General features: G+C 41.9%; 1 protein-coding gene across 3 annotated transcripts in view; it reads left to right on the top strand.

Annotated features, from left to right (window-relative positions):
* Positions 1-7158: 7158 nt before the first annotated feature.
* RGS6 (regulator of G protein signaling 6) overlaps positions 7159-12050 on the top strand; it is a 249557-nt gene continuing 244665 nt past the window's right edge. Inside the window, exons 1-2 of one of the 3 annotated variants that reach the window (XM_085581963.1) lie at positions 7159-7442; positions 8225-8367. The gene's annotated coding sequence lies outside the window, so the exon portion shown is untranslated. The remainder of the gene's footprint in view (positions 7443-8224; positions 8368-12050) is intronic. The other 2 variants (XR_014956012.1, XM_085581962.1) reach the window with 2 other exon arrangements.

The following is a 12050-nucleotide window of genomic DNA, read 5'->3' as shown; positions in this document are numbered from 1 at the left end:
AATAATTAAACTCATGGGTTTTTTTAAATAAGCCCTATGCATGATTTTGAATTATGCATTGTGCAAGTGTTTTGTTCTCACATTCTAGTTTAACAGATTAGACCAGTTTGAAGTGTGTTTGAATTGAACTGGGTTGTATCAGTCTCTTTAATGTCATAGTTTACCAGGCTGAGCATTGAAGTAAGAACTGCATTTCAAGCAGAGAGCTGCTGGTGTTGTTCTGGCTGGAGAGGGGGAAGATGAGACCGGAACTGAGCCCTGGGATCCATCTCATATTTCACACTGCTGAGATCTGCAAAACTGGCATGTGGGTTTCTGGCTTTGTAGGGAAGGGAGATTCACAAATGTAGGAAAGGATGACAGCGCTCCAGTGAGACAAACCTTCTTATGTTCATCTTATGCCCAGAAGAGAAAAAGAAAGATTCTTCTTGTCATAGCTATGAGCATCTGAGGTTATGCTCCAGCTATGAATCTCTGAGTGTCTTTTCCCACTGTCCCTACTGTTAGCCTAGAAAAAGGTTTCTTAGGCTAATATCTGTTTTTTGAGCCCTTCTACCACCCACTCATTTTAGTGAATGCTGTACAGCTGACCCCAACTCAGTCAGATCTCTTCCCTGTGCAGTACCTTCTCAGCAGTAGACAAGCTAGGACAATAATTGAAAATTATTATAAATATAATAAAGAAACTTGAATTTGAAGGTGAGTTTAAGAACGTTTCTTATGCAAAATATAGAAATATTTGACTGCTCAGGTTTAACCAATCTTAATAGGAAAAAATTAATAATAAACAAAATGAAGTAACTGAATATTCACAAAAAGCATGTCAAATGTTAAACTTCCCTGCCAAAAACAGAACATGCAGTGTGATGTTTAGATACATAAATTAACCAAAGAGGGATAAGTGGTACCATCTGATTTAGATAAATCATCAACAACTGACACATTTTTTGTAACTATTAGAGAAAAGATTTTATGTATAAAAATGCCTGTGTACATGAAGTGAACATATATAGATAGATACAGAAACACAGAGACGTGTTTCAATACTTGAACTGTGTTGGTGGGTACTATAAATCATCCAAGTACAGAAAAGAAACATGTTTCATGGTGATGTTAGCAGTTTCTTCCATATGGCAAATGCTTTTTCAAAACCACAAGATAATATAGTTTCTGCTGTGAAAAATGCCTAAGATAAATGCCCACTCTCACCAGATAAATGCTGGTGAGCGAGGGATAGAGCATAGAAACAATATGATCAGAGCTATGAAAGGCACATACTGCATCTTTCTGGATTTAAGGGTTTTTTAAACATATTTCATGCCTTCTTCCACACTTCAGGTTCCTCATTCTCACTGCACAGCAGTTCCCATCACAGCTTATGTAATTAATCAATCATAAAATGTATTTCAAACAGAAAAAGAAAGTCCAAAGTAAACTTCTGCAATATCACAGACGAAAAAAAGTCAAGAATGTTATGATGTATTCAAAGTAAGTACTACTTCTGCAGCCTTTCTAGACCAGCAGATAAAGATCAACTGGAGAAAACCTGAATTCTATGGGAATTCACACATTTCTGCCACTTAGTGCCATGCATTGTCATAATATTTGGCTACCTGACATGGCAGAAGTTGAGGTTCTACCATGTTCAGGAAAACTTTACAAGTTCAGATGGAGTGCAGGCAGAAGGCTGTTCTTGACTCAAAGACAGAAAAGAATAAACATCGATAGATATAAAAAACTGATCTGATGAACTAAAAGAAGATGTGGCGATCTTAGCTATTTATAGATGTTATAGAAGAATCTAAAATACCTCTACAGTCCTCTCTTTAATACATGCTCATTTCCTCACTCAGCCAGTCTTTGACTTGCTCAGATATGAGATTGCCAAGGTAGAAGAGAAACATACTTCTGCTATGTTTGAGCAAGAACCTAGATATTGAGGGAATGGCTGCCCACCTCTTTGGATTAGTTGTATTGCTTTTTGTCCATTTTGGGCTTCCAGGTAAAACAAAGTGAAGCAAAGCTTCTTACGCAAATCTCTTTTCAATATTTTCAGCAAACAGGGTCTTCCAGACTTTCCTAGGTGGATTTACAAAGACTGTGAATTTTGCTTTCCTACAGTGTTATTTATTCATAATGATGAACAGAAGAACTGCTACTAATGCTCTTCTGATGTCTTTAACTTTATTTTAAAGAAATAATAATTCTCAATACTTTTCATTATGTGATTTTCCTAGATGCGGGATTCAAGTTCTTCCATGCCTGAAATTCACCACCATGGCTTTTTCTCCCAATAATAACAAGTCACCAAGAAGTTTGTTGTATGTCACACAAAAATTAAAAAGCATTAGAGCTGGCACAAATTTCATGTTTGCAAATGCAATTGAAATCCCCTTGCACAAAGGGAGGAATTAAGCGAAGCTCAAAAAGACCAGTACATGCTGCCTCTGAATGGTTCCTATTAAGTTGTCTTTGTTCTTTTAGCTTGCACGATCATGTAGGTGTAGAAGTATACATTGGGCTTGACACTGTTTAGATCACATCTCTGAAACTGCCAGTATACATTACTTGCATTTTTCAGTCTGACATATTCAATTTCTGTGAAACACGTTAACATGGATCAATGGAAACCTCTGTGGGCTGAGATCTCCACAGGAAAATTCTCCCTGTAGAGAAAGCACTCACACTTGTATAAACCTGGCAGTTGTGGCATATCTCCTACGCTGTTTCCTTCCTTGAAGGGTATGCAGGAGGGACTCTTGAAGGATAAAATTTCCTAAGAATCTCTGAGATGGAGGTGGAAGGAAGAGACATCTTTCAGCAGACTTAGTGTGATTTGGTGCTGCATGGCTGAAGTATAATTTTTCTAATTGCTCCCTTTTCCTGCTGAATCCATATGGAATACAGCACACACAGTAGAGATTTAGGGGTTTTTAAAGCACACTTCCATAAAGACAACCTAGGAATCACAGAGGGGTACCATGAAACAGTATCTGAGAGCATTAAATGTAGAACAGTGAAAAAGGGAGCAAATTTATTGGTCACAATGACAGGATGCAGAATAACTTTTTTCTTCTGGTAGGTGAAGTAAGGTAAATAAAATGAATGGCACCCCACAACTTGCTCCTGCTGAAAGCTGGAATGAGTCTGTACTGCCTTGTCTAAATTTGCTAGTCAAGATAGCCATCAATTTAATACAGTTAATTTAATGTTTACAAAACAAAGGATCTTTTTGTAAAAAGGCTGAGGAATGCAAGAGTGCCTCTGCAGTCTAATACTCAAAAATTTAACATGAAATAAGAGCTTTGAGCTAACATTTAAAAAAAAATGTGTAATGGGTGCCATAAAAGATGTGCTAAAACCTCTTCAAGATGACAAAGAAACTGTAACATAATGACTGCCTGAAACAAAATAAGAGAGAAGAATTAATCCACCCAGCAAGGCCTTATTTAGTTTAACAAAATCTGTAAAGCCTATTGCTCTGCTCTTCTAATGATGTAGGCTAAGACACAGGAGATAAGAAAAGCCAAGACACTGAAAGCTATTGTAAAACTAGGTCACTGTTAAATTAAACATTTTTTGAAAAATAGAACCTGCCTTGAACAACTCTGAAAACCTCTTTGCTTTTTTCATGCCCTCTGCCAGAGAGAGACACTTACTCCTCTTTATTGCCTTCATGAGAAAAAGCACTGCTTTAGTGACATTTCAGCACTCACCTCAAGCCAGCAGCTCCATTTTTTCTTGTAATTAACAGCTATTGAATATTTATGAAGTAAATGCTATGGGGTAACACTTATTCATTCAATCAGCAATGCTGTTGGTTTGCAAACTGAAAGGAAAACACTGGCCCTACCTCAAAGCACTGCAACCACTTCAGCTGCAGCAACTTCTGCCTTTCTGAGCTTTTCAAGCACCAGGAGAGGAGGATGCTACTGGCAGAAAGTTAGTGAAATCTAGCAAAATCTACTATCTACTCCTCCTTTTTTCAGATGATCATAGGGGAACATGCTGTGCTGTGACTCTTTGCCATGTAAAGAAGCTGTTGGAATACCCTGGAGACTCCCACTGTTGAGCTGTGAGTTAGTAGAAGCCCTGTGAGCATGTGTAACTCTAGTATCTCAGCCACGATATGCAGGGGTTCAAAGTTGTATGTTCTGAAGCTGATAAAAGGACCTCTTTACAGCAGTGAGGATAGTACAGCTTTTGGAGAGCATTACTAGACATGAGGGAAGTTTGGTACCACTGCAGTCTTTAATGGAAGATATAATAATTTTATAAAATGTGTGTTTTTGTCATTGAACTCAGTCTCTGGGATAAAGAAAAGCTGACCAAATATTTTCAATAGGAAATGTTTGTGAAAATGAAAATTCTAGCTCAGGTTCTTCAGTTTTAATGATGTATCATTAAGAACAGTTGGTGTTCCATGACTGGTGTGGACCATGGTGTTCTCTTCTGACTTTTAGATCTCATCATATAATACAGAGGAATAGGAACAATAAAACTCTGCACTCCTGGCCAGAAAAATGCATGGCAGTCCTTCCCCATGCATTCTTCTCCAGTGCTTACTAAGCATAGCAGTGTTTCAGATGCAAGGTCTTTTTCTGCAAACATTGCTGTATGTGTGTAGTTCTACATCAGCTTGAGATGTCCCACTGATCTAAACAGAACTGTTTCTGCATCTCTAATCATACTCATCAAACTGCTGGACTATCCTGCTGGGAAAGAGGCTAAACTAAGAAATGGTTGCTGTGATGAACCAAGTCTGACTACATTGTTTTCAGCATAAGGATCAATGTAAATACAAAGCTGCCTTGATTTTATCAGGTTTTAATTATGTATCATTTATTTTAGTAGTTTATGCATGAAAGTAAAAAATGTTGCTATGCCATTTTTCTTTATATCATTTATTACTTCAAGGGACCAAAGAATCATTGTTATTTGAGAGAAGCCACTAGGCAAAGATTCATTTATTTATAGTATAAAATAGAGAAATAGGACATGGAATATTATCCAAACCTGAAATCCCATTTAAATTTTTTTTTCTTTTTTTTTTTCCTTTCCTTTCATTTGTACTTTTTGGTTACAATTTCTTCTGCTGAGCAGGATTAAAATAAGCATAGAGGGCACTTTTGCTTTGATGTTTCCATTCAGCTTCCTTTCTCAACATCATGGGCTGCCTGTAGTATGGTAATACTCAGGTTGTATATACTTCCAGAAAACATATTGGTAATTTCTTTGAATTATAATGTTAATACACGTGTGAAATATTTCTATCTTCTACTTTGAAAACAGCATTTCTATAGAACTTGCCTTTTAGTCTGAGTTAACCTGATAAATTCAAGCACTTAGATTTGTTGGCTACTGCATGCACACTCCTTTGAGGGAGCTGTAAGAACAAAGACTGTAGAGTAGTCTTGAAACAGTTTTGCCTGAACAGACCTGGTATAAGACACTGAAATATTTAATCATTGATATTACATGTAGTCATACCCCAGCATAACTCAATATAACTAGTGATTTAAAATGTTTTGCTGAGAAAATCTCTAAAGAAATAAATATTTATTTCATAGGTTGCCATTCTCTCTTTCCTCCCTTTGCCAGACAGCTTTGTATGGCAAATAATATATAATATGCTTAGTTTAATCCAAAGAGATTGAAAATAAGTTTAAATTCAAATTATATAAAGGGAAATATTTTTAATATTAATTTTATTTTGAAAAAGTATCCCAAAAATATGCTGTGATGTTTTAGAGGCGCATTTTCTTTGAACAAAACAACCAAGATCATCAAAATGTTTTAACCTGCCACAGAAGCTTTTAAATGCCCACAGGTGAAATCTGAAACAAATCAATTGAATCAACACCCTGTAAAGTCTAGTAAGGGTCAGTGAACTTGTGTGAGGCATAACTGCAGAATTTTGCCACTAAGATGCACCTTTGAGTGTGACAGGGAAATAAATGTATAGTCTATGTTGATGAAGGACCTTTTTGAAGAAGCATGCAAACTCTGAAAGCTAGAAACTGGCATTTGCAAGACTAAGGAAGGTGTAGCCAGTAATGGTAAAGATAGACATACAGATCCAGTAAAAATGGAAGGGATGCACAGTTGAACAAGATATATTTTTTCTTATTAATTTAATATTTGAATTACTGCAGCAGTTCAGTGTACCAGACATCACCAGAAATTGTGCTGGGCAGACTACAGCCATAGAATAATGGGACATCCCTGCACATGATAGCTTCTGGTGTCAGTCAGCAGGCTCATGAACTATAAACCTGATTTTGGTAAGATCCAGGATGTTAGGAAATTGAGGGAACAGAAACACCACACAAGGACTTTTAAGGCAGGCTACACGGCTAGGTAAAGGAGCCTTTCCTCTGTGCAGCTGACAGCCTCATTGTGAGAGTTTCAACAGCAATAATGAGTCTGGTGTGTGGGAACCAAACCTTGGAAATTCACAAACTTTGGCAGGGAGATGGGCGTGGCTGTCTCCTGTCAATGGTCTGCCCCAGTGCATCCCAGCACAGGGCTCTTAGACCTGAGGGTCAGTTTGGGGCAAGGTGGGCTTAACTTGCCATCTGGAGAAAAAGGAATAAAAATCTCATCCAATAGAGAAATGGGTGGAAAATAGGCCTAAGAGGTATGCAAGCTACTTTGCCCACGAAGTTGATGTGTGGAAACTCATCCTAGCCAATAGCAATGTCTTTTGACCCTGGGACAGGTCTGTGTAAAAGAGCTGGGTCTCCAAGCTGTTTCGTTAGAGTTGTGGTGCCTCTTAAGATCGATGATGGTGTGCAGAGCCCAGGTGTTATTTAGAGAATCCTGGCTGTTGGAGGAAGGTGACCAAGAGATGAGGCTTTCCCGGTTTCAGATGGAAGACTTTGGCCAAACACTTAATTTTTGTGCGACTCAATACATAAACAAGATTGCAGGACAGATACAAGGATTGCCTTCGACTCCATGCCTTTCTTCGGGGCCGCGCCGAGTGTCCCAGCAGCGGCCGGGGTGGCGGGACGCGGGAGCTGAAGTTCCCCCGCGTCACCGCCAAAGGGCAGCCGGCTCGGCACCGGGGGAAAGCGGCGGCGGGGCCGGGCGAGGGCGGCGCGCCCGGGCCGCCCGCAGCGGGCGCTGCGGGGCCGGGGCCGGGACCGCCCCCGCCCGCCCGCCCGGCGCGGGCTCGGCGGAGGGTCGGGGGGCGGCAGGGGCCGGGGTGGCGCGGTGTGCCCGCGGCGCTCTGGTCGCGGCAGATTCGCCCCGGCCGCCGCCCTCGCCGCAGCCTGAGGGGCGCTGAGGAGAACGGGAGGTTTTCGGAAGAGGCGCACAGAGGAGCCCCGGGCTGACCGCCGGCCCCGCCCGCAGGCTCACGCCATGCTGCGGGCGCTTCCCCGTCTCTGAGGAGAGTCGAAGGGGCGTCAGGGGACGGCGGCGACGCGATTGCTAAGGTAATGGAAGTGGGCTGCTCCCTCTCGCCGTCTTTTTCCTGCTTATCCGCATCTGTGTGGCGAGTGGCTGTCACTCGGCTGTGCCCTGGCAGCGGGATCCCCGAGCCCCGGGCTGGGAGTTCGCTCTCGGTCGGTCGGTAGTAGTGGGCAGGTGCAAGGCGTGTGTTCTGCGTGCGTGTCTGTCTGCGGTGCCCGGCCGGGGAGAGCCCGGGCCGTGCCCCGGCCGTGCGCACCCCCGAGAGCACCGCGGCTGCGGTTCGCCCTCCCGCGGGGTCCCCAGGAAGGGGACCCGGCCTCGGGTCCCGGCGCAGGGGGTGCGTGGGCGCTGTGCGGCCGGTGCGGGGCGCGGCTCGGGGGACGCGGTGTCCCGGCAGGTATGAGGGCAGTGCAGGCGGAACCGGAGCTCGGTGGGGACACGGAACAAGTTGCGCTGCCCAGGAACCGCAGCACAAAACCTTCTTTTCGGGGAAGGACGAGGGGGAGCACGCGCTGGGGTACAGCTTGAAGGGGGAGCTGGTGCCCTGTGGGAAAACTTGGAAATTGTTTCGCTTCGGTAGTGTATTGCAATAATACACTTCCATCCGCCGACAAAGTGCGTTTGCGTGGAGGCAGATTGGTGTGTGAGTAAAGCTGCCAGGCACTCTCCTCCCAGAACCTTAATCTCCTGTGACACTGAAAGCATCTTCTTAGCCACTAGATGTGATGGCATAAATATAGGAGTGTGTTGCAGGGCCAGTAAGAAGCTTCAAGTGTTTTTTTTTTTTTTTTTTTTCCTGAGGAAGATGCTGATTTTTGTATAAATAACGGCACGCTGTCGCTTGTACGCTGCAGACGTAATAGCAGCCGAGGCTGCTGCTCCGAGGAGCTGACTACGCCTGTAGCTCTGAGCTTGGCGTCCCGTCTGCACCTCGCTGGGGCGGCCTAGGTAAGTCGGGGCTTCCTTCAGCTGACCTGTAAGGGACTGGCAGAACTGCATCCCAGTTGTAACCTGTGTGCTACATGATGCTTCCCTGAAATCAAAAATATGCATGATTTGCTTTTGACTGAATTTTATTTGCTGACTGCCAGTGTATAGGTATTGGAAAGCAGGAAAATCTGTCTTTGATCACTAAATTCATACTGTAAAACTCACCTTTGTGTTGGTGTGTTGCAGCAGATATTAGTGGTTTCCCACCCCAAAGAAAGCTACTTTTCCTCTTTGTTTCTGCAGAAAGGACTAATAGCTTGTAAGCTTGTAATGCCAGAGTTATTCTAATCTTGCAGACCAGAAGATCTAGGAATTGGTTTAGGAATTGTTTACTGTTGGGTTATGATCTATAATACTTTCTCACCAGCTGATTTGGAGCACTTTCACTATACTTCCTTGTGAATCTGCTTTAAAAAGAGGTCAGATGTTGAAGAGCAGTTATTGGCTTGGGGGCATATTGTTACAAGCACAGAATAATAGTGTTCATTGCTTGAACGTGTGTGTGAAATGCTAAAGAAGCTGTTTAGACTCAGCCAATATTGACTTTATTTTTAGATGAGCTGTTCCTTTTTCTAATGACCTGTATGATAGAACAATTGATGACAGCCATTCCAATTTCCTTCCTAACTGGCTACAAGTGTGATGGATTAGACAGCCCTTCTTTTTTCCATTCTGAATGGTATTAGAGGGAAAAACAGTGATTTGCTACACATCTTATACTGAGGTTTATGGTAATAGACGATTGCTGTTCACCTGATTTTTCTGTTTTGTTTTTTTTCTTTTCCCTTGCTTACCCTTCCCTTCTAAGAAAAGTTGCAGCAGGTTGCTGCATGGAGTAATTGTCAATGCTGCTTACCTTTGTTTCTCTCTGACAGTTCCTGTGGTGCAGGTAGTAAAAATACCTGTTTTAATCAATGATGCCCACGGATAAGATGAGAAGGTGTGTCCTCTTAAAGCAGCCGTTACCTCATTGCCAACTACTTACAAGGTGTTTCAGTGTCTAGCATGTAGTTCTGGTGAGCACACTGGTACGACAGAGGTGAGCAGAGCACTTTGCCTTTGTGGCAGTAACTCTGCATTTGGTAATGCTTCTGAGGCAGCTGAGGAAAGCTGAATGTATGGACAGGAAATGCTAGGCTTTGTTGTCCTCGTCCATTCGAGCAGGCAAGAAGGGGAGAAAAGAAGAGGGCAGTCCTGTCCCAGCAGACTGCAGCAAACTAACAGATGGCAGGGAAGAGAAGAACCTAATATATGTGGAGTAGCAGGAGGAGAAAATAGCTGCAGTGTGTCGTTTTAACACGGTGCGTTGGGATACTATGTTAGTCTGTGGTGAAACTTCGGGATCTTGCAGTGCCGTGACTCAGGCTTTGTAACAGACATACAAGGGTGCTGTGGAGTGATGATTTTTTTCTTTCCTTAGTAATGATATGAGTCTTCAGCTTTTCAAGAACAAGGGGTAATAAATGCAGGGGCTTTGGCTGGGGATATCTTTGATATCTAAATCAATCACTCCAGTTATACAGTAGCAGCAGAACAAGGGCAAACTGCTCTTCCCATGCCTAATGGTACAAGAGTACAGATTGCCCTTATGATGGGTTATTCTGTTGTTTGTGCTCATTACTGAAGCTTCAGTTTCTGGAAGCACACCTTGGGTCTGTAGAGGAGATATTGTAAAAACAAACAGGTCCCCTTCACTGAGCAGCCCTGGGCTATTTTAGGTAACAAATATTGCACTTAATTGTCAGAACTGAAGTGTTCCTGTTTCTGCCTGACACTCTTTTCATCATCTTAATGGTTGCATTATTATTTATGTCAATTCACACCATGGCATTGTAATTAGAAAGAAAACTTGGGTAGAATAAGAAAATGATGTTGACGATTAGGAAGGGTGTTTCTTCATGTCAGAATTTGAACTGCTGTCCCCAGTGTGGTGTAAGATAGCACTCTGCCTTGTGAAGTTACCAAGCAGCATGGTGGCCCTGTGCTATTACTGAAGGTGTAATAGTACATTTAACCCTGTTCATTTGCAGTTTAGTCTGCATGAGACAAGCTGACCATAGCTGTGCTGGCCAAGCACATTTCAGAAACTGTAGGTGGTGATGGTGGTTTTTTTCAGAAGCATTTGGTAAGTCACTTTGTTCTTGTGGAGTTACACATCTGACTTCCTCAGGCTACAAATTTCCTCTTTGCATCTTTGAACACTTAAATATAGTTGCAAATCTTAGTATTCTGAACTGAATTATTATGTTCCTATATCTCTAAAGCTATTTTCCCCCTGCAATTTATGTCTCCGTTATTTAACCTTCTATTCTTTTAACTTTCTGTCTGGTGACTGTGAGAGTAATGCTTGCATTTTGGTCATGGTGGATTTATGGGTGTTTAGAGGTGGCTAGAGTACTTTGAAAAATTTGGTGTATCTTTATATCTTTGAAAATATAACAATAGATGTATCATGGAGAATTCTAAATGGTTTGATTGCAACTTTCCCTCAATAGTGACATTTAAAGTTTATACTGGATGTAGTTAGTATATCCATAGCATTTACTTACTCTATATAAGTTTTACCATGAAAAGGCATTTTCATGATTTTAGTTAGTGTTTCCAGCATATTGTGGTGACTGAGGAATGAACTAATCTCTGTTGTTGTGCTCTATCTATGAAGAGTAGAAAGAAAGCATTTTTCTTGTTGGTTGTCAAGCTCTAGAAAGATTGTGGAGTCAAGAGAGACTGCTGCTACCCACTTACGTTGCATCAGATCTCATACTATTTTTTAACATCTCTGCAGCGGGTGGCAAAGAATGTGGAAAGAAGGAAAGAGAAGAAGATTAAAATTTCAGTGAGCAATAAGGTTCTGACACTCTGACATCCCAGGAGCTCTGCATTGTGGTGCTGGAATCAGCTGTGTCTTCCTAGACTCAGCAGCACAGGTACTGCCCTTTGCCTGCACAGGGGTGGTGGGCACCATGAGGCAGTGAGCAGGAATTAGTGCTGCAGTTTTGCAGGAATCTTCACTTACACATTATAAACATTATCCTGATGGTAAAGGACAATATTTCATGTTTTTCATTGTGCTCTTAGGCACGCTCTTAGGCACTGGCATCAGCAGTGAAAGGTTCACAGTGTAGTTAAAGATCCTCATGCTACAGGCCTACCATGCTATGAGGATGTGTGTTGAGCAAATGTTAAGTAATGGTTTGAAAGTCATGGTTTAGATGTCCAATTTATTGCTCTGTCATTTGTTCTGTGACTGTGGGAAGTCACTTAATTTCACTATGATTTAATTTATCACTTTGTAAAAGAAAATACTATTTGCTTGTGTCACAGATGAGCAACTAGTTTTAGATTGCATTCACCAGTGTAAGAGCCATCTGGCAGAGACATGTATTAGCTCAATTAAACTCACTGTCTTTAATAGGAATATTATACTAAGAGTTGCAGTAGTCAAGTATATTAGTATTTATAGTGTATATTGGTATTTGTAGCAGTCCAGATATGGCATTGGGAAGTTCAGGTTAAATGAACCACAGAGCTGTGATTTGTAGGCTTTGCTGAACTGTGTGGATGTGTGGTGTTCAGGCTTGAGCTAGCTAATTCAGGAGTGGCTTAAGTGCTTCTTACATTGCAATTACTGAAGTGATTTG

This window comes from Lonchura striata, chromosome 5 (genome assembly GCF_050655825.1).
Source record: "Lonchura striata isolate lonStrDom1 chromosome 5, ASM5065582v1, whole genome shotgun sequence".
Lineage (NCBI taxonomy): Eukaryota > Metazoa > Chordata > Aves > Passeriformes > Estrildidae > Lonchura > Lonchura striata.
This window is presented reverse-complemented; position numbering and strand designations above follow the sequence as displayed.